Source organism: Urocitellus parryii, chromosome 2 (genome assembly GCF_045843805.1).
Source record: "Urocitellus parryii isolate mUroPar1 chromosome 2, mUroPar1.hap1, whole genome shotgun sequence".
In the NCBI taxonomy this organism is placed as follows: domain Eukaryota; kingdom Metazoa; phylum Chordata; class Mammalia; order Rodentia; family Sciuridae; genus Urocitellus; species Urocitellus parryii.
In genome coordinates, this window is record NC_135532.1 from 46,972,653 (window position 1) to 46,995,981 (window position 23,329).

Here is a 23,329-nt window from a genome sequence, read left to right on the forward strand (position 1 = left end):
ACTGAATTACATCCCAGGCCTTTTTATTTTTTTGAGACAAAGTCTTGCTAAGTTGCTGAGTGTGACCTTGAGATTGTGGTCCTTCTGCCTCGGCTTCCTGAGTTGCTTGAATAACAGGCATGGGCCACTGTGCCTGGCTTGGATTTAGCCCTGTGAGGTTGTTGACTTTTATGACACTAAATCTGTTGTAACTTGAGAGGTTAGATTAGATTAGGGTGAATTGAATAATGAGTGGGAGATGAAGAAATGGGAGTGGGTAAGTATAGAAAAATCTTTGAGGAACGTAAGCTGTGAAGTGAGGGAATAATAAAGATTGGGATTGGGTTGTGTGACTATAGGACTTTAAATGATTATGCTTTTTTAAGGGAAGAACTAGAATTTAAAAATGATCAGGGTCTGTGAAATACTTGAAAAATATTCACCCTGCTGATTCCTTAAGCAGGATCTAGTGAATACAAATATGAGAATTGTTGCTCCAAGACCACTCAGTTTTGAAACTTTCTGAATGATTTTAATAGCTCTGTTATAAGGATTAAATGAGATGTGTGTTGATCACTTAGCAAGAAAAAATTTCAAGATTTTGACTGCTTTTACGGGTAGGGTGTGCCAAAATATATATTTTTTTGGTACTGGGGATTGGACCCAGGGGTGCTTTACCACTGAGCTACATACATCCCCAGCCCTTTTTATTTAAAAAAAAAAAATTTTTTTTTAAAGAGAGAGAGATAGAGAGATAATTTTTTAGTATTTTTTTTTTTAAATTTTTCGGCGGACACAACATCTTTGTTTGTATGTGGTGCTGAGGATCGAACCTGGGCCGCATGCATGCCAGGTGAGTGCATTACTGCTTGAGCCACATCCCCAGCCCCCTTTTTATTTTTTTGAGACAGTGTCTCTCTAAATTGCTTAGGCCCTCATAAGTTGCCTAGGCTGATCTTGAACTTGTGATCCTCCTACCTCAGCCTCCTAATTTGTGGGGATTACAAGTATGTACCACCACACCTGACAATTTTTTTTTGTTTTGTTTCTAGCTCAGTCCTTTTTTCTGAGTATAAATGACACAAATTCTGTAAGAATACTTCTCTAAGTTGCTTTTCCTACTTCTCTCATCTCCTTTCACTCTCACTGAGGTGCTTCCTCCTCCTTCATTGCCTTTGTAAGAAACTGTAATTTCCTTTGCTAATAGGATTCTTCCTCAGACTCTTTACCTTATCATTTAGGATTCTTAACATTTAGGTCTCTGGTCAGCTGTCACCTTTTCAGAAAGGTTATTCCTGATCACTCTAAGTAGGTTTTTCTGGCCACTTTTTATGCCATTTGTTGATTTTCTTCATATGTGGACAGGGCCTGTCCCTGAATTGTCCATCTACAGTTAAGTTGACTGTATTCTAAGTCTGAAGGACAGTGCCAGAAACATAGTATAGCTACTTAAATACTACATAACAAATACAAATAATAAAAAATCTGACTATCCAGAATAAGATTAGTACTGTTAACTTTGAATTTGCCATAGTTTACCCACTGAAAGGTAAATCATGAATATTTAAATGTCGATTGTGCCTTCATTTATACTGTTTTCTAACTTGCACATTTCACAAATTTATCCTGGAGATTTTCCCATATCTATGCTACTTTATATAGATAACCACTTTTTATTTTATTTTACTTTTTTTTTTTTGGTACTGGGAATTGTATGCAGAGGTTCTTTACCATTGAGCTATATCTGCAGCCCTTTTTATTTTTATTTTTAAATATATGTTAATTGTCAATGGGCCTTTATTTAGTTATATATATTACTAAGAATTGAACCCAGTGCCTCATACATGCTAGGCAAGTGCTCTATCACTGAGCCACAACCCCAGCCCCAGCCCTTTTAATTTTGAGACAGGATCTCACTAAGTTGCGTAGGTCTTATTTAGTTACTGAGGCTGCTCTGGAATTTGGTATCTTTCTGCCTCAGCTTCCCAAATTGTTGGGATTATAGGATTGAGCCTGGCTCTTCAGTAATCACTTTTGATAACTGAATAACATGGACCCTTCCATATAACGTGACAGTTTCTGTAGTAGTTTCTCCTGATTTATCTGTTTCCAGTTTTACTTTTTCGAACAATACTATATCACATATTTCTATCTTAATATATGCATATATTTTGTTGAAATAAATTCCTAGGACTGAAACTGCTTAGTCAAAGATATACACACACACTAAGACTTTTTCCCCCCTTTTTTGGCCGTGCTGGGGATTGAACCCAGAGCCTCACACTTGCTAGGCTAATAAACCTATCACCGAGCTACATCCCCAGCCCCATACTAAAGCCTTTTGATTATGAATTTGCCTTCTAGAATGATTCTCTTTTAAGTCTCATGAATAGAGAATGAGAGCATTTGTTTCTCTTATGCCCTCTCTAATCATTTGAATTTTTGTTAATTTAGTGAATGAAAAATGGTATTGTTTTTGTACTCTGAGATTGTGAAAATGAACCTTTTTTCCTGTGTTTATGAAATGCCTATCCAGGCCCTATACCAATTTTTCTACTAGAATATTCAATTTAATTAATAGTAGACTTTTTCCTCTATATTGTATTAAGAATGTTTTAAAACGTGCAACAAAGTTGAAATTTTATGAATACTTATTTACTAACTGCCTGTATTTTACCATTAACATTTTAAAATATTTATTTTATTTTATAGTTTTCTCTCTATCCACCATTTTATCTTATATTTTGGAGACATATCTAAATACTATGTTATTAATTTATTGGTACATTTCTGCCTAAGTACTTGAGCATACAAATTATTGACCCATGTTTCAGTATTTGGTAGTTTTTTTTCTTTTTAAAGAAAGCTTTAAGCTGAGTGGCGCATGCCTGTAATCCTAGCACCTTGGGATGCTGAGGCAGGAGGATTGAAATTTCAAAACCAGCCTCAGCAACTTAGTGAGATCCTGTCTCAAAATTAAAAATAAAAAGGTTTGGGATGTGGTTCGATGGTAAAGTGTCCCTGGGTTCAATTCCTGGTCCAAAAAAAGAAAACTTGTGGCCTGAGGTTGTAGCTCAGTGGTAAGAGCACTTGCCAGTGGCAGAGTGCTTGCTTAGCATGCACAAGGTCCTGGGTTCAATTCCCAGCACCAAAAAAACCCTCCAAAACCTGTTTCCTTAAATAAACCTTGCACAAAACTACAAATAGATTCAAAATATATAAATATTTTTACTTTAAACATTTTAATTTATAATGTAGAATTGGATGTTTAATAGTCAGCCTTTTTGTTCTTTTTTTTATGTTTAAATATCAACATTTAATAGGAAGTCATAGTAGCATTTTTTAAATGACCAAAACAATTAATAAGCATTTTCAATGTTTGTAAGTTGTTAAACATTTAAACTGTCAAAGTCACTAGGAAAAAAAATACCACACACACATTTTTGCCACCCAAATAAGAATACACAAAGCTTAAGATAGTTGATACGAAGACAATCAGGTTTTTTCCCTCTTTCTGAAAGAAATGACATTTCATTTCGCTTCTCCTTAGATTCTTGGTTTACCAGCTTTCAAAGAGTACATCTGAAAGGCAGTATAATATACACATTAAAACCCACTTCCCCCTTTATCATCTTTGGCTAGAAGCCTCGTGAAGGACACTGAGGATGGATAGTGATAGGCCCTGCATGCTTCTATCTTATACATCGCTGACTGGAAGGCTTGCATCATCCAAGTCTCCGGGATCACCATCTTTTTCCTGAGGGCCATTTTTACTTTGAGGTTTTAGCAGAGCTTGTTCAGTCACTTTGGAAGCTGGTTCTGTTGTAGAGACAATCTGGACCTTGAAGTTCCCTGGCCTGACCTTGGCAAGAGATTTGTAAAATCCTTGGATCTCCATGGTAAAGCTTGAGACCAGAGAGTTGCTTGAGAGGCTGTGGAATGTGAGGTGGCTGCTGCTGCGGCATCTGCAGGACAGATAGTGTGTTTGGACTCTGAAGGACTGTGGGAATGCTCAGAAGATGCTGATCAGCCAGATCCCTGCTGTGCTACAATAGCACCAGAGACTGCTTTAATCCAACTGTGTATCTCTTCAGGGCTATCAGCCTGTACATAGAAAGTTCGAGATGTTGTTACAATTTCAAACAGGTTGTCCCTCATCATTATATCACTTTGCTTACACTCTTAAACTTTATGAACCTCTTTAAGTGGTATTAGGCGGAGAGGTTCCTTTTCCAGTTCAGATTTAAAGTAGCCTGTTGTGTTTTCATCCAATTGAAAATAACTTCTTTTCCAGTTTTTCATCACTGCTCCTTGTTTTACAAAATACCAGCTTTGATAACGGCACTGTCAGGAGGTAGTTGTGGAGTAAAGCAAGGAAGATGACTTTGTGATCGTTTCAAATTATTTCTGTCAACACTCTCCCCACATGCATTTACTTCTTTCTGAGTTGGAGTAATGATGGGTACACCACCACCAATATCAGTACTGTAAGACACTTGCTTCTTCCCACATTCACCCTGGTGACTTGGATTATCTGTATTAGGCTGTGAGTCTGACTGCTTTGGTACTGTGATTTTTATAGCTTTGTTCAACACATTTACCCATTCTACTAGATCTTGCTGATCATTGGCTTGTAGGAAATATTTCCTCATTCCTGCATTCATAACAGAACAGAACTCGGCCTTTGGCCTTAGCTTAGTTGCATCGCTAACCTTTGATATATAGGTAAGTTTAATGGCTCCAACACGTGATGATCCAGAAGGAAGGTTCTGTGGATTATCCATGTACCATACAAAACTATCTTCTCTGATACCCAGTATGAAGTACCTTCGAAGAAATTTCCCACTGTTTTCATTTTCTTCAATGTCTAGAAAACCACAGATGCGATTCTGACGATCCACATAAGGCATTTCTGGGCTTGAACATTACCCGCGGCCTCGGCCTGGAGCACCCGGGCCGCCGCAACGGCTCCTACAGGGACCCAGAGGCCGCCCAGGACTGCAGGCCCGCGCACTTCGCACGCGCAGCTGCCTTTTTTTTTTTTTTTTTTTTTTTGAGATAAGGCCTTGCTATGTTGCCTAGTTTGGTCTTGTACACTCAAGTCATGCTCCTGCTGAGTATCTGGGACTCCAGCTAGGCACTTGCCATTATGACCAGCCATTGGTTAATCTTTTGATGAGAAGTCGAAGGCCATTTTCTTTGAGAATGAGCTCACTGTTGGAATTCCATGCTATATATTTTTCTTATACATCTACAATATATTGCCTAAGATTAAAAAAATGTATTTATTTTTTAGTTGTAGTTGGACACAGTACCTTTATTTTATTTATTTATTTTATGTGGTGCTGAGGATCGCACCCAGGGCCTCATTTGTTCTACGAAAGTGCTCTACCACTAAGCCATAACTCCAGCCCCTTGCCTAAGATTTTTAGTTTTGATTTTTAAGGAGATTAAGAGCTTCTTTTTTTGTGAAGCATTTGCCAAATATCTACAAATGTATTCACCTGTGTGAGTTAAACCCCCAAAGTTTTTTCTTTTTTTAAGGATTTTTGGTTGTTATTTACCCCTACTTGTCCTTTGTCATAGCTTTGGTTATAGTGCTTCAGTCTCCAGAATCACTGGGTACAGGTGTGCCCTGTACACTGCTATTCTGATACTTAAAAAAAAAAAAAAAACATTTAAATCTCTAATTGGAATAATGTGATAATAGGGATTGAAGAATATGAGTAGCAGTGATGACTTTGTTAGCTAATTCTAGTTAAATGAAAGATCTTCCCTTCTGTGATTTTTTTAAAAAACAAAACAGAATAAAATATTTTTATTGATTTTTAAGTTATAACTTAAGTTTATATGTAGTATCAGGTCTATTTTTTTTTCCATATCTTCTTCTATTCCTACTTTTAGCCACTTGAGTTTATTTGTCTGGTAAAGGTATAAAAGTAACTTTTTCTATTTTTAAAAATTTCTTAGGTACTTTCTTTTGATGAACTGTAGCAGAATCTTGAAGGATGGGGAGAAAAGGTAGTGGGGAAACAGCAGGAAAAGCAGAGAGATTGGTAAATCTTAGAAATTTATTTCAGTAATTTAAAATTGCCTGCATTTTTAATCTGGGTAGCAGATTATAATTGTGTATTTTATTATCCTTAAGTGTGAGAGACAATTATTTAGATTGTTTAAAGTAAATTCTAAAGTCCAAAATATTTTCAAGTTTTTAAAATGGGATAAGAAAGGACATAGGATTCTCGCATGAGAATGGGTTTAAATCCTGGCTTTATGTTTACTAACCGTGAGGCCATGGGCAAGTCATAGTTTCTGAGCAAATGTATGTGTCATATTTCTGTTGGTTGACTGGGTGATTGTTCACATTTGGGTTGACTTGGCTGGGACAAGATAAATAATCTAGAGGAGCTACACTCACCTGGTCAGGGCCTTTTTCCATGTGGTTCTCATATTCCAGTAATGGCAGAAAGGATCTCAACATTGAGAGGGCGAGCCCATTGTGCCTACACTTTCAAGTCTTTCCTTGTGTTACCTTTGTTGTTATTTCCTTTGGCTAAAGCAAAAGCAAATAAATCACTAGGCCCATCTCATACTCAGGAGGTGGTGAAGTAGACTTGACGGCTACTTTAAAAAAAAAAAAAATATATATATATATATATTTAGTTCTAGATGGACACAATACCTTTATTTATTTATCTATTTATTTATTTATAGTGGTGCTGAAGATTGAACCCAGTGCCTTACATGTGCTAGACAAGTGTCTCTACCACTGACTACAACCCCAGTCCAGTACTGATCTTGTTAAATTATAGTCCCTATCCTTCATTGCCCAGAACCTATAAGTCAGAAAATCTTCTCTTGACTCCTCTCCCAACAAAATTACTTTCTATTTTTAGTTTCTTCCCTCTCCTTCTGTCTTAAACATTCTCTAATCAGATTTTAAAAAATCTTTTTTACATGAGCAAAACTTAAAAAAAAAATTAATAGTGGCCTCCATGTTGCTGGATTGACTTAGGGGCACTGAGCCATATTCCCATCCCTTTTTATTTTTTATTTTGAGATAATCTTGCTAAGTTGCTTAGGGCCTCACTAAATTTCAGCTGTCCTTTTTTCCTCAGACTTCATCTTACTTGATCTGACATCAGCATTTGATATAGCTGCTCATTCCCTGTTTTTGGAAACACTTAAATTCAAGGTTAATAGTACACATGTTTGTTTTTCTCCTACATTTCTGAGTATTCTTTTTCACTTTCCCTTATTACTTCAGCATCATTTCTCTACCTCTAAATGATGGTATGTCTCAGGAAGCTGTCATTATCTGTTACTTTAATATCATATATTCATTATTATCATGTGTTAATGATCTCCAAACTTATTATCTCTAGCCCACAACTCTGCTCAGAGGTGGATGTAAAACTTTTGAGTGATAGTTACTTTTCTGATATTATATAACTTAAATACTAATGTAAAATGAATTATGCTTAAGTACTAATGCAATGTTAGTACTTCTTATGATAAAGGACTAAAAAGAAAGAAAACAAAGGTTTATGCTTCATATGTGTTTTTATTCACACAAATGTATTTTCAGACCTTATTTCATTAACTGGTCATGTGGTAGAGGTGGCATTTAAAAATTTTGCCTTCTTCTGCTACCTGTTCAGTATTCCCTATATCTTCACCAAGCTGGTCTTGGCACAGGACTGGAGAGTTGATACACTTCTTGAGGTAGAGTAGGGGGTGTACTGCCAGCTGAAAACCAACTGTTTCTGGTGGATTTTATGGGCAAGTGTGGAGAAAAGGCATTTGTGAGATCAGTAGCTACATACCCAGATTCCAAATATGTTAATTTGCTCAGATAGTGAAGCCACCTCTGGTACAATAACTACAATGGGAGTCCTCTTGGTTAAGTTTATAGTAATTCACTGTTGTTTCCCAAGATCTATCTTAAATGATCTCTGTGTGTGCTGCACTTATCAACAATATTGTCTTTTGGTCACTGTCTAGTAAGGAGCTAGAACAATGGCACATAGTAAGTGCTTAGTAAATATTTATTAAATGAATGACAGAGTTTCTAGAATTAGTCATTAACTTGAAATTGGGAAAATCCATTTTTTCTATATACTACCTCTATTTTTAAAATGAGGTTGGAGTATATCAGTGTTTTAGGCTTTCTTGAAACAGCGAAGATTTAAGGTTGTGTTAAGTTTTCCTGAAAGTTTTTATAAGAATCTAACTGTTGGGCTGGGAATGTGGCTCAAGTGGTAGCGGCGCTTGCCTGCCATGCATGAGGCACTGGGTTAGATTCTCAGCACCACATACAAATAAAAATAAAGATTTTTAAAAAAAAAAAAAGAATCTAACTGTTAAAAGTTTATAAACCACTGGACTGGATAAAGGATCTCTAAGGTCCCTTTCCATTATGCTAAGCATTTACAGTAATAAGTATAAGGGGGGCTGTTGAGGGAAGGCTTCATGCGGAGGAGGATTTTAAACTGAGACTTGGAATGATATTCTCTAGGCAGGCAGAGAGGATAAGATGGGAAATAAGTTAAGTGCATTCTAATCCCAGGAAACAGTGGTAAGAAGGGCACACAAATAGGAATGGAGAGATTCCAGGAGGTTTCAGTGTCTGGAGTGTGTGTGGTATATATGTGTATGTATGAGAAAGACAGTAGGAAGCCAGAGAGTTTAGGACTGGAAATGGAAGGTGAATAGAAACCAAACTATGAAAGCCTTTGAGTACTGTGATAAATAGTGTGGCTTTTTATTTTGCCTTTAGGCCAGTCTCATCAACTTAGCAAGGCCCACAGCAATTTATAGAGGTCCTGTTTCAAAAAATAAAAAGGACTGGAGAATGTAGCTTAATGGTAGAGTGCTCCTAGGTTCAGTCCTCAGTACCAAAAAAAACAAAAAGGAGAAATGAAAGTTGCTTTTTTCTTTTAGCACGAGCAATTATCATATCATTCTCAGAGTTGTTCTTTTTTATTCACTATAAAATTGATATATTGTAGTTGTACATAATGGTGTACATATTTTTATACGGACACATGGACACAATATAACAGTATAATTTGCCCAATATAATTCCCCAGTATTTCCCCTTCAGAGTTGTTCTTTAGGAAGACTGCAGTTGGTGATAGGGAAAGGACAGGTGGTTTGTGTGATGATCATTTTCTATGACATGATGCTTTCACGTAGAGAGTAGTGAAGATTTTACTGTAAACTCGATATAAAATATATAAGGCTTCCTTTCTACGACATTTAGAAATAATTGAATAGTGGCTGTTTTGTGAAGTACAGCACAACTTAGAAGGAGCCAGTGGTTCTCATAAATCTGGGCTCCACCTGCACCACTGAATCCATTTCTGAGAATGAGCAAGTGTCTTCAAAAAGTTCCTCCTGGTGATCCTGAGGTGTTTTTCTGGTTACAGTCCACTGAAGTAATATTTGTTGTTTTTAATATTGAATTTAAAATTGTGAGAGAAAATATCATGCCTATATAAAACAATTTAAGATTATAGACAACATGTTACCTGGGCATATCATATAGAATACAACAAGTTCTTGGTTATTTTTTAATGACGGGAAAGAATAACATCCAGAATGAACACTGCCAATGGAATCTTGTAACATAGTTACATGAATCCAGCTGTATAAAATCTTGGGCCAAATCATGTCTTTAAAAATACTTCGGCTGGTAAGGTGGTGCATACTTATAATCCCAGCTACTCTGTGATCCCAACTACTTAGGAGGCTGAGGCAGGTGGATCACAAGTTCAACGCCAGCCTTGGCAGTTTAGCAAGATTCTGTTTTTTAACAAGCAAAATAAAAATTCAGTGTGTAGTAAATTCCTGATTAAATACATTTTCTCCTGAATGAACTCTTTTTGTTGTTGTTTTGGTACCAGGGATTGAACCAAGGGGCTATTAAGCACTGAGCCACACCCACTGCATTTTTTTTATATTTAATTTAGAGGCAGGGTCTCCTTAAGTTGCTTAGGGCCTCATTAAGTTGTTGAGGCCAACTGGCTATGAACTCAAAATCCTCCTGCCTCAGCCTTCCGCCTCAGTTTCCTGAGCTGGTGTGCCACCACAACTGGCTGAATGAACCATTTTTGAAACATTATTTATGTGTCTTGAGTTTTTTGTTGAGTTTAGGTTCCTGTGCCAGGTGGTGGAAATAACAGTAGTGAGCAAAATCAAAACCCTGGTCCTTTTGCCTTTTGGTATGCCTCTTTAAATGCATAGACAATTGTTCAGGAGGCATACTTCTTATAGATGAGTCCTACTAACTTGAGTCTGTACAGAACAGAAAGTGATGAGAAAATAGAGAATTAACCGTTTCACATTAAAGCCCACATTTAAATATTGTACACAGGTATTGGAACCTGGGATCATACTTTGAGAGTTGTTAACATCAATAAAATTATGTCCAGTTGGAATATTTATAATATTTAATCTAATTCTCTTAATTTTTATATTTAAATACTAGAGAACATTGATATTTTGATTTTCTTTCCTATTTTCCTATTTCTCCTCCTTCCTCCTTTTTTTTTTTTTTTTTTTTTTTTGTGTGTGTGTGTGTGTGTGTGATACTAGGGATCAAATCCAGGGATATACAACCACTAAGCTACATCCTCAGCCCTTTTTATTTTTTTGTTGACAAGGTCTCTAAATTACTGAGGCTGGCCTTGAGAATTTGTGATTCTCCTACCTCAACCTCCCAAGTTGTTGAGATTTACAGTGAGGCACCACCACAACCAAAGATCATTTATCATCTTAATGGTTCGATCTTTTCCTCCATTTCTGATAGGGATAGCATGTGAGCTCCTGACCAGAGGATAGATTCAAAACAAGCTTTTTATTTAAGCCTCAATTTCTTAGGTATGAAAATTAGATGGTTCTATGTTTTCATGTACTAAAAAATTTCAAATTTGAGTCTTTTAAAGGAGAAGATGCAACATAAGAAGGAAAAGTGAGTCCTAGAACATATAGTAAATTCGTTTTTAAAGGAAGAAAGAAGCTGTCTTAATGTCAGTTGACATTTAATAAGTTCATTCCATTGACTCAGTCTTTTCTCAGCTAGTAATTAAAAGAGGCAGCCATGACAGCTCTACATTAAGGTATATACTGACTCAGTGTTTATCTAGTTTTTGAAAATGATATATTCACAATATGTACAGGTACATTATATTCCTATCACAAATCTTAAGTTGTCTTATTTATGAGTTCTGAGGTTTAGTTAAGGTTTATCATCCTGAAGTATTTGATGCTGGTTGTTTTAATGAATCATCATAATAGCCATTATTTATCAGGTGGTCAATATGTGCCCAGTACTGTTAAAACACTTCAGGAACTAGATTTCTTTAGTCACGTGTGTTGAGGTGTAATTTCTATATGGTACAATTTGCCCTGTTTAGTATTATAGTTACATGAATTTTGACAACACAAATATAAATGATTATATATATATATATATATATATATATATATATATATATAATATACACACACACACACACACACACTACAGTCAAGATACAGAATATGTTACCTTGTTCTCCTTTACTTCTTCAGAGTCAGTCACTTCTCCTCATCCCCTGAACCTTGGCAACAACTGATAGTATTTTCCTTTGTTTTGTCTTTTCTGAATGTCCTATAAATGGAATAATATTGTACATATTTTGAGCCTGGCTTCTTTCATTCAGGTTAATGCTTTTTAAAAATTTTTCAGTTGTAGATGAAAACTTTACCTTTATTTATTTTTATGTGGTGCTGAGGATCGAACCCTCACACATGCCAGGCAAGCACTCTACCATGGAGCTACAACCACAGGCCCCAGGTTGATGCTTTTGGATTCATCATGTTGTGGCATATATCAGAAATTTACCTATTTGTACCTGTTCACTGCTGAGTAGCATTCCATTGTATGAATATTCCACAATGTGTCTATTCATTCACCAGTATTGGATTTCATTCAACTGGCTTTCCAGTATTTGGTGATTATGAACAAAACTGTTACAATTATTTGTATAGTTTTTAAAAAGATAATACATGTCTTCATTTCTCAAGGATAAATATCTAGGAGTGCTATTACTGGAGAATATAATAAGTATATGTTTAACTGTAAAAGAAACTGCTAAAGTGTCTCCTAGAGTAGCTGTACCATTTTGTGTTTCCACCAACAATATGTGAGAATTCTAGCAGCTCCATACCCTCATTAGCACTTGCTCTTATCAGGTTTTTAAAAAATCTTATTATTTATTTATTTGATGGTTTTGGTGGTCAAGCCCAGGGCCTTTCACATATAGGGAAGCACTCTACCACTGAGCCAAATCCTCAACCTTTATTAAGAAATTCTTTAAAACAAGTTCTAACCAAGTTGCTCAGGCAGCCTCCTACTTGAGATTTCCTGCCTCAGCCTCCAGGTATGCACCATTGTTCCCTGCTCAGTATTTTTTGTTTGCTTTAAGCTATTCTAATGATGTGGAATGGTAGTGGGAACTTACTTTGCATTTCCCTATTGTGTATTAATGTTGATCTTTTCATGTGCTTTTTGCTATCAGATTTCCTATGGTGAAATATTTGTTCAGATCTGACCATTTGAAAAGATTGGACTGTTTTCTTAAGTTGTGAAAATTCTTTATTCTAGAGAGCAATAGCAATACATGAATTTAATTTAATCTTCAAAATAATCCTTCACAGTGGATACTGTTAGTCTGTATTATAAAGAAGTGATGTCCACAGCATTGTTAAATGATTGCTCAAGATGACACAGGTAATAGCAGCAGAGCTGGAATTTGAACCCAAGTAGATTGACTCTACCTGTGCTAAATTGTTTGCCTGTTGTTTTTTTCTTTGATACTCTAGTGTGTGGCTATTTATATTTTTTTGATGTGTGGAGAGTTTGCTGTGAATAAAACTAGGATGTATTTCCTGTAGATGGTACAATATTTCTATTAGGTATACTGCTGAGGAAAGGGGCAATATATTATAATAGCAACCTTAGAATCATCTCCTTAGGAACATATTTGTGTTGAAAAAGGTAGTTTTCCATTTTAAGTCTTTTACTTCACTTCTGTATATTGATGATAAAAAGTATGTTTTTAAAATTACATTTCAAATATCTGTTATTATCAAGTAATAAGATATTTTATATAAATGGATTTTCTCAGTAGCAGGCTTATCCTTTAATATATCTAAACAGCATAAAATATCTTCATACTTGATGTCATTCGCTTTATCATTTGGAAACCTGTATCATACTGATGCCATATCTTCATGACACTCAGCATATGGTGATATACTTAGAGAATATGTACAACTTGTTGACTTTACAGAATGGCTTAGAATTTAGACACTTTTTTTTTTTAAAGTTCTGGGGTTTGCACCCAAGGGCACTCTACCACTGAACTACATTCCCAGCCCTTTTTATTTTGAGTTGGGGTCTTGCTGAATTGCTGAGGATGGCCTTGAACTATTGATCCACCTACTTAAGCTTTCCAAGTAGCTGAGGTTAGAGGTGTGTGCCACCAGGCCCATCAAACACTTTTTTCCCCCTTCCCTATACTGGGGATTGAACCCAGGGGTGCATAACCACTGAACCACATCTCCAGCCCTTTTTATTTTTCATTTTGAGATAGTTCTTGTTAAACTGCTGAGGCTGGCCTTGAACTTGGGATCCTCCCGCCTCAGCCTCCCTAGTCACTTGGATTATAAGCATGTACCACCATACCCAGCTGAGGCTAATCACTTTTGTAGTTTATTTTTTTGGTACCAGGGATTAAATGCAGGGGCCCTTGACCACATCCTCAGCCACATCCCCCAGGCCTATTTTATTTAGAGACAGGTCTCACTGAGTTGCTTAGTGCCTTGCTTTTGCTGAGGCTGGTTTTGAACTTGCCATCTTCCTGTCTCAGCCTCCCAAACTGCTGGGATTACAGGCGTGTGCCACCGTGCCTAGCATTTTCATAGTTTTATAAGAGGTTTTTTGTTTGTTATCTTCTCTGATTATTAGCTTTGTTACTTGTTCTGATATCATCCTTTTACTATTATCCTCTTTTATCCTTTATAATTTCTATTTCTAATTAGCTAAAAGAAAATAATGAGATATTAGGCTTACATGGATATTGTCCAAAAGGAGTTTCAGTTGTGGGGCCAGGGAGATCAGTGGACTTAATTTGCTTGAAGAAGCTTGTTTCTTGGTGTTTGGATTCTGAATAATCATTATGGATAAGTGTTTAGCTAAAGTAAGCTAAACAGGACATTTGGCAATAGAAAAAGTGATGTTTTTTTCTCTTTTGCATTTTTTGTTAATTTGTTAAACCATGAAGATTATTGAAGAAAAGCAGTAAACTCATACATGTTAGAGGAATGGACTAAATGGGCACTTCATAGGCAGAAAGTTGAATTACACTGCATCATTGCGAGCACTTGGGGAGGTGCTTACTGTTTTCAAGCCATTTTAATTAACTTAAACTTTTAGAATAAATTAATGTTTACCCAGGGGCCAGGGTAACTAGCTATAATGTTTTTGCTCCTTGGCCACCTTGTCAGATAGATGATGACTTGGAAAGCAGTTTTACTGGCTTCAGTTGTTTGCTCCTTCTGTTGGTCATTGTACAGTGGAGCAAAGCTGTAGCAAGGTGTCTGGCACATGGGAGATTTGAAATATATGCAGAAAGTCTTGTTGCAAAGAAAAAGCTGTGTATATCACTTGGAAATGGTAGAATTATGAAATAACTGATTGTATTGGTAATTTTTTGATATTATTTATTTATTTTTAGCTGTAGATGGACAAAATACCTTTGTTTTATTTATTTATTTTTATGTGGTGCTGGGAATTGAACACAGTGCCTCACACATGCTAGGCAAGTGCTCTACCACTAAGCTACAACCCTAGCCCTGATAACTTTTTCAAAATAAGTTTTTTTTTTTTAATCAAACTTGCAGTTCTATTTAAAATCATTTTGCTATGTTGGACTTTATAATGCAGACTAAAAAAATTATAAACTTTATTGACTCACACTTTTTCATTGAACTTTGAATTTTCTAGTGGATTTTATGTCTTTAGAGAACCTACAGGTCTGCATCTGGTATTGTACTTTGTTAGCTTTTCTGGATTACATACTAATATATCCCTTTCATATATGGGTTAATGAATAGCCAGATAAGAACCACCAATCCATTGTTACATTAAAAACCACAGTTTGTTCTCTCCCATTCTCGTATACTTTTTGCCTTTCATTGTTGTATTTATTTGATATTAATTCTTAAAAACTGAAATTTTATATTTTAAAATAACATGGTTTTTAATTTTGTTTCCTCGTATGTTCTCTTTCTATTTTATTGTTAATTTTAAATTAAGGCAGTAAACACAAGCTTAGTAATGGTTTAAATGAAGGTAGATCTTGCTCCTTGGTTGTATCTTTCTCCTGGCCTATACCTCCCTCCCCCTTGCCATTTTTTACCTGTAGATTTGCATGTTTGACCTAGTAGAATAATTGAGTCCACAGCAACATGGGCGTGCCTCCCTTAGAAACAGTTTCATGTATGACTCATAAGCTGAAGCACAGACACCACTTCCCCAATCTACAGGAGCCATTTTAACAGCATAAAACTTGCCGGATTGCTTTTTATTTTCAAGCCCAAAGGACAAAATCTAAAGAGAAAGAATGTTTGAAGGTAACTTGTTTTATATATTTGCTTCTGGTTATTTCTTGAGCTGATAAACGGAGGGTGGTTCTTACCTGTTGAGAAGAACATGGCTGAAAGTGTTCTTTAACTCTGATAAAATGTGTGTAGTCAGTCACATGCCTGATTGCACTTAACTACTAGGGGGAAACAAAGCATTAAGATACTGGAAAGTTTTAGATTTTCTTGGTAAAGAATCTTAAAAACTTTTTTTGCATGATTGGTGTTTTCCCCCTATGTGACTTCAGAAGAAAGGATTTTTTTCTTTTTTGAATACCATAAAACAACTAAGTTAAATTTTAGTTTAAGAAATCTAATCATTTGTGGGACTGGCTGTCAAGTTATGATTAAATAAACTGTAATGCTCTTGTGATATGGATGTTAAAAAATTTAGGGGTAGTGGCTTTGTTTTGTCATTTAATTAAAGATGAACTTTGTGACAACTCATTCACAGGTGTTGCTCATGGACAATTCTATTTTTTTAAGTTAATGAATTATGCTAAATATTTTGAATACCAAAAGTTTAAATAAAGTGAACAGTTATTTAGATAACAAGTAAAAGCGAGTTTAGAGTTTTATGTAAAGAGGAAGAAAGATTCTAATGATTCATTTACTACTAGAAAAAAAAAAATGAAGCCATCATTCACATTGGAAACTTGTTTTGAATAACAACCTTGGAAGCAAAGCTGTCAAAATATGTACTATTTCTGTTTTATATAAAAAGGAAAAGTGGAGAATTGTCTTCCCTTTTTCCTATTCTTAAGATTTGAATATTTTGCATAAACAAAAAACTTTTCGTGAGAAGATTGCTCAGTGTTTTTCTGAAATATTTGTCATTTTTAAAATTGTGAAATTTTAGCTGGCAAAGTATACATTCTGGTGTGCCTTGAAGTTTAGGTACTCTGAGAATCTGAGTGCAATAGTATTTTACTTAACATATTTGAAACTAAAATTTGAATAAAAGTAAAATTTGAATATGCAATAATTAGGTCTAAAGCTTTTGGAAATAAAATTAGCCAAATTATTTATTATTGACCAAAATGATAATTTAGCTGGTTCATTGAGAATTTATTCTTACAATTTTCTGAAGTTGCCTAAAGCCCTATCAGATTTGAAAAAAAATATAGAAAAGCAGTTATTACCTCTTACCCTTTTGAAAGGATTGTTGATATTAACAGATCTCAGTTTTGTGGAATTATAAGAAAGACTTAGCAGACATTTTGCCAATTCAGGTCTGAACCATTTGTTATTATCTTTGTTTGCGTATTGCTGGTTTAGTCAGCCTGAGTAAGCAAAGGCTGTATTTACTTCAGGTCTGGACTGTTTGAAAAATCTAATGAAACCTTTTTGCTTTTTTTTTTTTATTTTTAAAGGCCAGTGATCCATAAAAGAAAAATTTAGAAGCACAAAAATAAGCAACGTAATTAAGGTTTTATTTATTAATAAAAGTAGAAGAATCAGTGATTAAAAGTAGAAGAATTGGCTTCTTAAGATGAGGAAGCTAAATAAATTAAACTAATTTTATATTTAATTAAAATAAAACAGACTTGGTCATATATATATATGTGTGTTTCATGTTATGTGAAAGTCTGGGGTAGGGCTTTAAGAAGCGAGAAGGTGGTGGGGAAGGAAGAAAACTGAACTTCAACTTCTGTTATTACATAGCTCCCGTACATTGTTTTCCTTCCATAAGTTGAAAGTTTCAACCAGGTCACCTGAATTAAACTTAGAGTTTCTGATTTAAAGAACTTTTGTGCTGAAAAGTTCTGCCTCACTTTTGTAGATGAAGAAATAGTTACCCAGATGCTGAGACTGGCTCTGGGTTAGGCAGCGCGTCCAGTCTGGAGCTCCTCATGCTAATACACACTAACAAATAATGCTTTGTTTGAAATGGCCTGTGTTTCCTTAAGAATAAATAAAACCTTAAGTTGTTTGGTGATAATTATCAATCAAATGAGTTAACCAGTGGTTTTTAAAATTAAAAAACCAGTGGTTTTTTAATCAGAGAAGATGATACATTTGTTTAAATTCTGCAATAGTTTTTGTCATTTAGAATTTTTTATAGTTGAAGCATAGTTTGTAATATTGCCTCTGTAAGATAGTCCTAGATGTTAATACAAAAAAATTGGGAACTTATTTGAACTTCTGGATACAAGAAAGGTTTGTTTTTTTTTCCTCAGTTTTACCTCATATTCTATTAGGAGCACAAATACTGTCTAGTATTACACCTGTTCTACTAAAATAAGTGTGATATGTACATGTTCACAAAATCTACAGTTTTCTAAGCTTTAATAGTACACATTTTAAATTTAACCTTCTCATAGTAATCTAATTCCATGTCTTCATATCCGTATATGTCAGTTATCTTTAAAATCTAGAGAATACAAAATCTTTTTCTACTGATTTTTAAAATATGTGTTATTGGGATGATTGGAAATTGACTTTTAGATCAGCTTGTTCTTGAGGTGTGAAATTTTGTTAGGTCCAATTATTTATTTATTATTAATTTTAGCACTGTGTACAACTGTTGAACCTTCAAAATTTCTGAATATTCTTAATTCAATATCAGATCTTCCATAGCATGGCCATCATTGTCCTTAAGCAACAGATGGCACAAAGACTAGAAACATGGTCTCTATCCTCACATACTTAAATTTCTTGTTGGGAAAATGGCTTGGTAACCACAGGTTGAAATAAGTAAAGAATAGAACCAAACCACCAATTAAATTCAGGGTCACACTGCCTAGAGATGAAAGATGACTAAAATCTGAAATAGGAAAGTTTATCTTGAAGGAATTATGAGTATTGAAGAATAAATAACATTTACCCAGGTTAAGAAGAGTGATTAAAAATGATACAAGCACTGGGTACAGTGGTGCACATGCCTATAATCCCAGGGAGGCTGAGGTGGGAAGATTGTGAGTTCAAAAGCAGCATCAGCAGCCTAGCAAGGCCCTAAGCAAGTGAGGAGAACCTGTCCCTAAATAAAAAACAAAAAAGGGCTGGGGATGTGACTCAGTAGTTAAGCACCTTGAGTTTAATCCTTGGTACCCAAAAAATAAATAAATAAAAATAAAATATATGCAGTTGGGAATGTAGCTTAGAGGTAGAGCACTTGCCTAGCTTTCACAAGGTTCTGGGTTTGATTGCCATACCCATTTTTAAAAACAATAAAGATATAAGCCCTATGAGATCAGAGATATTGTATCCTATTTTTTTTGTCTTTTTCAACCTTCGACAAAGTACCAAGCATATATGGGTAGGCAGATACCACATATGGTATTAAATTCTTGACTACTCTAGGTTGGTATTTTATATGGCATTGTGACAAATTCAGATGGACATGTCCAGAATTTAAGAGTGGCAACTCTAAAAGGCATGTAGCCCTCTCTGGTGTGTGTACATTGTAGTCATTCAGAAAAAAAATTAACACCTGCCAGACTGGGGATGTAGCTCAGTGGTAGAGCACTTGCCTAGCATGGGCAAGGCTGTGGGTTCAATCCCTAGTAATGTCAAAAGAAGAAACAAGCAAACAAAAAAATTAACATCTATCTGCATCTCTGATATTATCTTTTTTTGGTGGGTGTACTAGGGATTGAACTTGGGGGCACTTGACCACTGAGCCACATCCCCAGATCTGTTTTGTATTTTATCTAAAGACAGGGTCTCACTGAGTTCTTTAGTGCCTCACTTTTGCTGAGGCTGGCTTTGAACTCATGTTCCTCCTGCCTCAGCCTCTTAAGCTACTGGGATTACAGGTGTGTGCCACTGATTCTGGCTCCTAATGTTATAATATTGTTCAAGCAGTATAATCGTCAACTCAGTGTAAGAAAGAATTGCCTTCAACTCAGCAATTCTGATTCATTAGGCTTAGTGTTTGGTTTGATAGTCAGCATTTTTATGAAATATTCTAGATGTTTTTGATTCAGGTGCTTATAGGCCATATCCTTAGGGAGTTTGTTTGCAGAGTTAAGACTTTGGAGAGTGATTAATCAATTATTTAGCATTTTAATTTTGAATTTTTAAGCAGCAGTGATATTTTGAAGTCCACAACCTCTACAAAAGAACGTAGGTGATCAGGGTACTTTATTATCATTGTTCAAACCTGTGTAGCCTCCTTTCTCTATCGTAGGTATCCCTTTATTGGCTATGTGCCTTTCAACTGCGCATCTCCACATCTTTTCTATAACTTTGTTCCCTTTTTACTCCCAACCCATTGTAGTATTAACCATGATATATAATTAAACTAATTTTCGTTTTTCAAAGTAATTAGCCCATTCTTTATCTCTCTAAACTTTTAATATTAGCTTTTTAGTTCCACTTGGTACTTTATGGATTCTCTTTTCAACCCCTTATCCTTGGGGCTCTAGGAAAAACATTACTGATCTAGGGGGCAACATTTGCAGTTTTTTGAAACCCTTCTCTCCTGAGAAATTTGTAATTGTTTGAGTATGGAGAAGGTAAGTTTTTTTAATACCATGTAATGCTTAGCTGTGATTTTTGAAGTTTCTTTGGACATTGAACTGCATCATTGACTGCATGTTTGTAGGCTTTGCCTAATGTTCCATCCTGTTTAATGGGACATTGTTAAATGTTCACTGAATCTCATTCTATGAATGGGAAGAAGAGTTCCACCAGTTGAACTGTCTGAAAATGATCATTGCTTCCATCAGTAGACCAGAATACCTTACTCCTTTACTTAGGATCTGCATTCATGTAAATGTTGGAAAATAGATTAGCATTATTTTTGAGTCAATTCGAATGACTCAGGAAGTTTTCAGTCAAATGAGCAATTTTTCTTCCATTGTAAAGAACCTATCAGACGTGTTGTATACTACAATAAAGGTAGTTATGTAGCATATTACGGGATCTTCTCTGGTCATGATTCTACAATGCCCCCACCTCACCCAACAAGAGAAAATTGAACACATTTATGTGCTATTTGCTTTTTCTTCTTAAGGTTTTATTTTTTATTATTTTTTAAAATTTATATATGTCAGCGGAATTCATTACAACTCTTATTACATATTGAGCACAATTATAATAGTGCACAATTTTTCATATCTCTGTATACAAAGTATATTCACACCAGTTCGGGTCTATATATACATGTACTTTGGATAATAATGATCATCACATTCCACCATCATTTCTAACCCCATGCCCCCTCCCTCACCCTCCCACCCCTCTGCCCTATCTAGAGTTCATTTAATCCTTCCATGCTCCCCTTCCCTATCCCATTATGAATCAGCCTCCTTATGTCAGAGAAAACATTTGGCATTTGTTGTTTTGGGATTGGCTTACTTCACTTAGCATTATCTTCTCTAACTCCATCCATTTACCTGAAAATGCTATGATTTTATTCTCTTTTATTGTTTGGAACTTTTTGTAAAGGGAATCACATCATATAATATACTTCAATGATTTGCTTCTTTCATTTAACTTTGAGATTTATCTTTTTTAAAAAATATTTTTGTAGTTGTCAGTGGACTTTTATTTTATTTATATGTGGTGCTGAGACTTGAACCCACTATCTCTTTCTAGGCAAGTGCTCTATCACTGAGCTATGTCCCCAGCTCTCTCATATTTATCATAATTTTCATTGCAGTGTAGTATTCCATTGTTTATCTATACCAGAAGTGTGTGTGTGTTTCTTTTAAACATTGGGGATCGAACCCTATGGTGCTCTATCACTGAGGTACATCTCCACCCCTTTTTATTTTGAGACAGGGTCTCCCTAAGTTGCCCAGGCTGCCCTTGAACTTGATTCTTCTACCTCAGCCACCCAGATCACTGGGATTACAGGCATGCACCACTGCCCAGCTATCTGTTGTGTCTTGACGGCATTAGATTATTCCCAGTTTGGAAAAATTCTAGTACATATTTCGTGGAACTGAGTGTTAGAGTTTTGGGGCAGAATCTTGTGAAAACTGAAGTGTGTGTAAACTGCAGAAACATTGGATCTTTCAAGAAAAGTAATTTTTTTTTTTTTTTTTTACTTTTTATCAAGAATATTCTTAAGCGAAACTGCCTTTTAAAAATGTGCCTCATGGTAAAAAATGCAACTAGTATGGTTTGGTAGCATGTCCTTGATTTGTGCTAAGGCACTAGCATTTTCATCTACATTTGCTCTTGCATCATCAGAACAAATGTCAACACAGAGAAAAAAGGGTAAATAATATGTTAATATTATAATGATTGTTTTGACCTCATGAACTCCATGAAAAGTTTTCCAGATCCTCTGTGGGTCTGTGGATTACTTTTTGAGAATCATCATAATAGTGCAACATTGGAAATAATCCAAATGTCCAAACAATATAGGTTAGTTGAATAATAGTATATCCACAAAATTATGTAGCAGAAATTTAATTTAACTAATAATATAGTATTTTTCTATTTTTTCATGTCCCTCTAATAAGGAAATCAACATTTCTCAAAGAAAGTGAAAGTGTTTTCCAAGTCTCAATATTTCCATTTAGTTGGTTCCTTTGTGATTAAGAAAAGGGAAGTTGAAAGGCAGATTCAGTTACTGGCTTCTCTTCTAGTCTAAGAGATCTCTGTATAGTAACTTTAATTTTCATGGTAAAAGGAATTGGCAGTGTCATCAGTAATTTTTATGTTTTATAGTAATAGGTGTACTGTGCCTTCAAATTAACCTATTCCTGTAGATTCAGTTTCTCATTAGTCATTTTCTGATTTACAGTTTCTTAATTTAAATCAAAATGTTCTTAATTGGCTTCCCCTTAATTGAAAGAACTTTAACTTGCTGTGTATAGGGCTAGGGATGTGTACTTCAGTGATACAGCATTTATCTAGCACACATGAGAACCTGGGTTCTATCCCTTGCACCACAAAAAGAAAAAATAAAGTTTTATACTGAATTAATGGAGTGAGTTTTAATCTGGTTATCTTGAGTGACTCTCAGGTTTCCTCAGCATAAGGTCAGAACACTTTTTGTGGGAGGCACCATTGAAGATAGGCTATTTTGTACCTCTGAGATATTGCTTTGTGTTATAATGGAAGTCTAATAATCATGTGTAGGCCTTAGAGTTAATATTTTTCTAAGCATTAAGTTATAAGGAATATTAAAATCTTAAAATTCCTTTCCAAATACCCATTGTGTTTGTTTAAAAAATTTCTGTTTTAAAATGAACTTGTTGGAGTATGCTGGGGGAATATATACAGTATAGTATGCTATTTTTTTGTTGTTGTTTGTTTGATACTGGGAATTCATTCCAGGGGTACTTAACCACTGAGTCACATCCCCAGCCATTTTTATTTTTTATTTTCAGACAGGGTCTTGCCAAGTTGCTTAGTACAACCTTGCTAAATTGCTGAGGGTGGTCTTGAATTTGTGATCCTCCTTCCTCAGCCTCCTTAGTTCCTGGGATTACGATTACAGGTGTGCACCACCATACCTGGCATAGAATATCTACAGTCCACTATTTTGTAAGGTCTTATTTATTTATGAGATGCGGGGGATCAAATTCAGGGCCTTGTATATGCTAGACAAGCACACACATTGAGCTACTTTCTTAGATCCTACATAAGTTTTGAAAAATCTACAAAACAGAAGCAGGACATGGTGGTGCATGTCTATAATCCTAGGGATTCTGGAGGCTGAGGCAAGGGGATCACAAGTTTTGAGAACAGCTTT

General features: G+C 35.3%; 1 protein-coding gene and 1 pseudogene across 4 annotated transcripts in view; one reads left to right on the plus strand and one right to left on the minus strand.

The window, feature by feature from the left end:
- Positions 1-23,329, plus strand: part of Elf1 (E74 like ETS transcription factor 1) — a 108,315-nt gene that overhangs the window by 15,301 nt on the left and 69,685 nt on the right. The window contains exon 1 of one of the 4 annotated variants that reach the window (XM_026399560.2): positions 15,599-15,663. The exons of the other annotated variants lie outside the window; for them this stretch is intronic. The gene's annotated coding sequence lies outside the window, so the exon portion shown is untranslated. Of the gene's footprint in view, positions 1-15,598; positions 15,664-23,329 lie in introns of those variants that run through there. 4 annotated transcript variants of the gene reach the window in all.
- Positions 3,677-4,889, minus strand: LOC113190354 (pleckstrin homology domain-containing family A member 1 pseudogene; annotated as a pseudogene).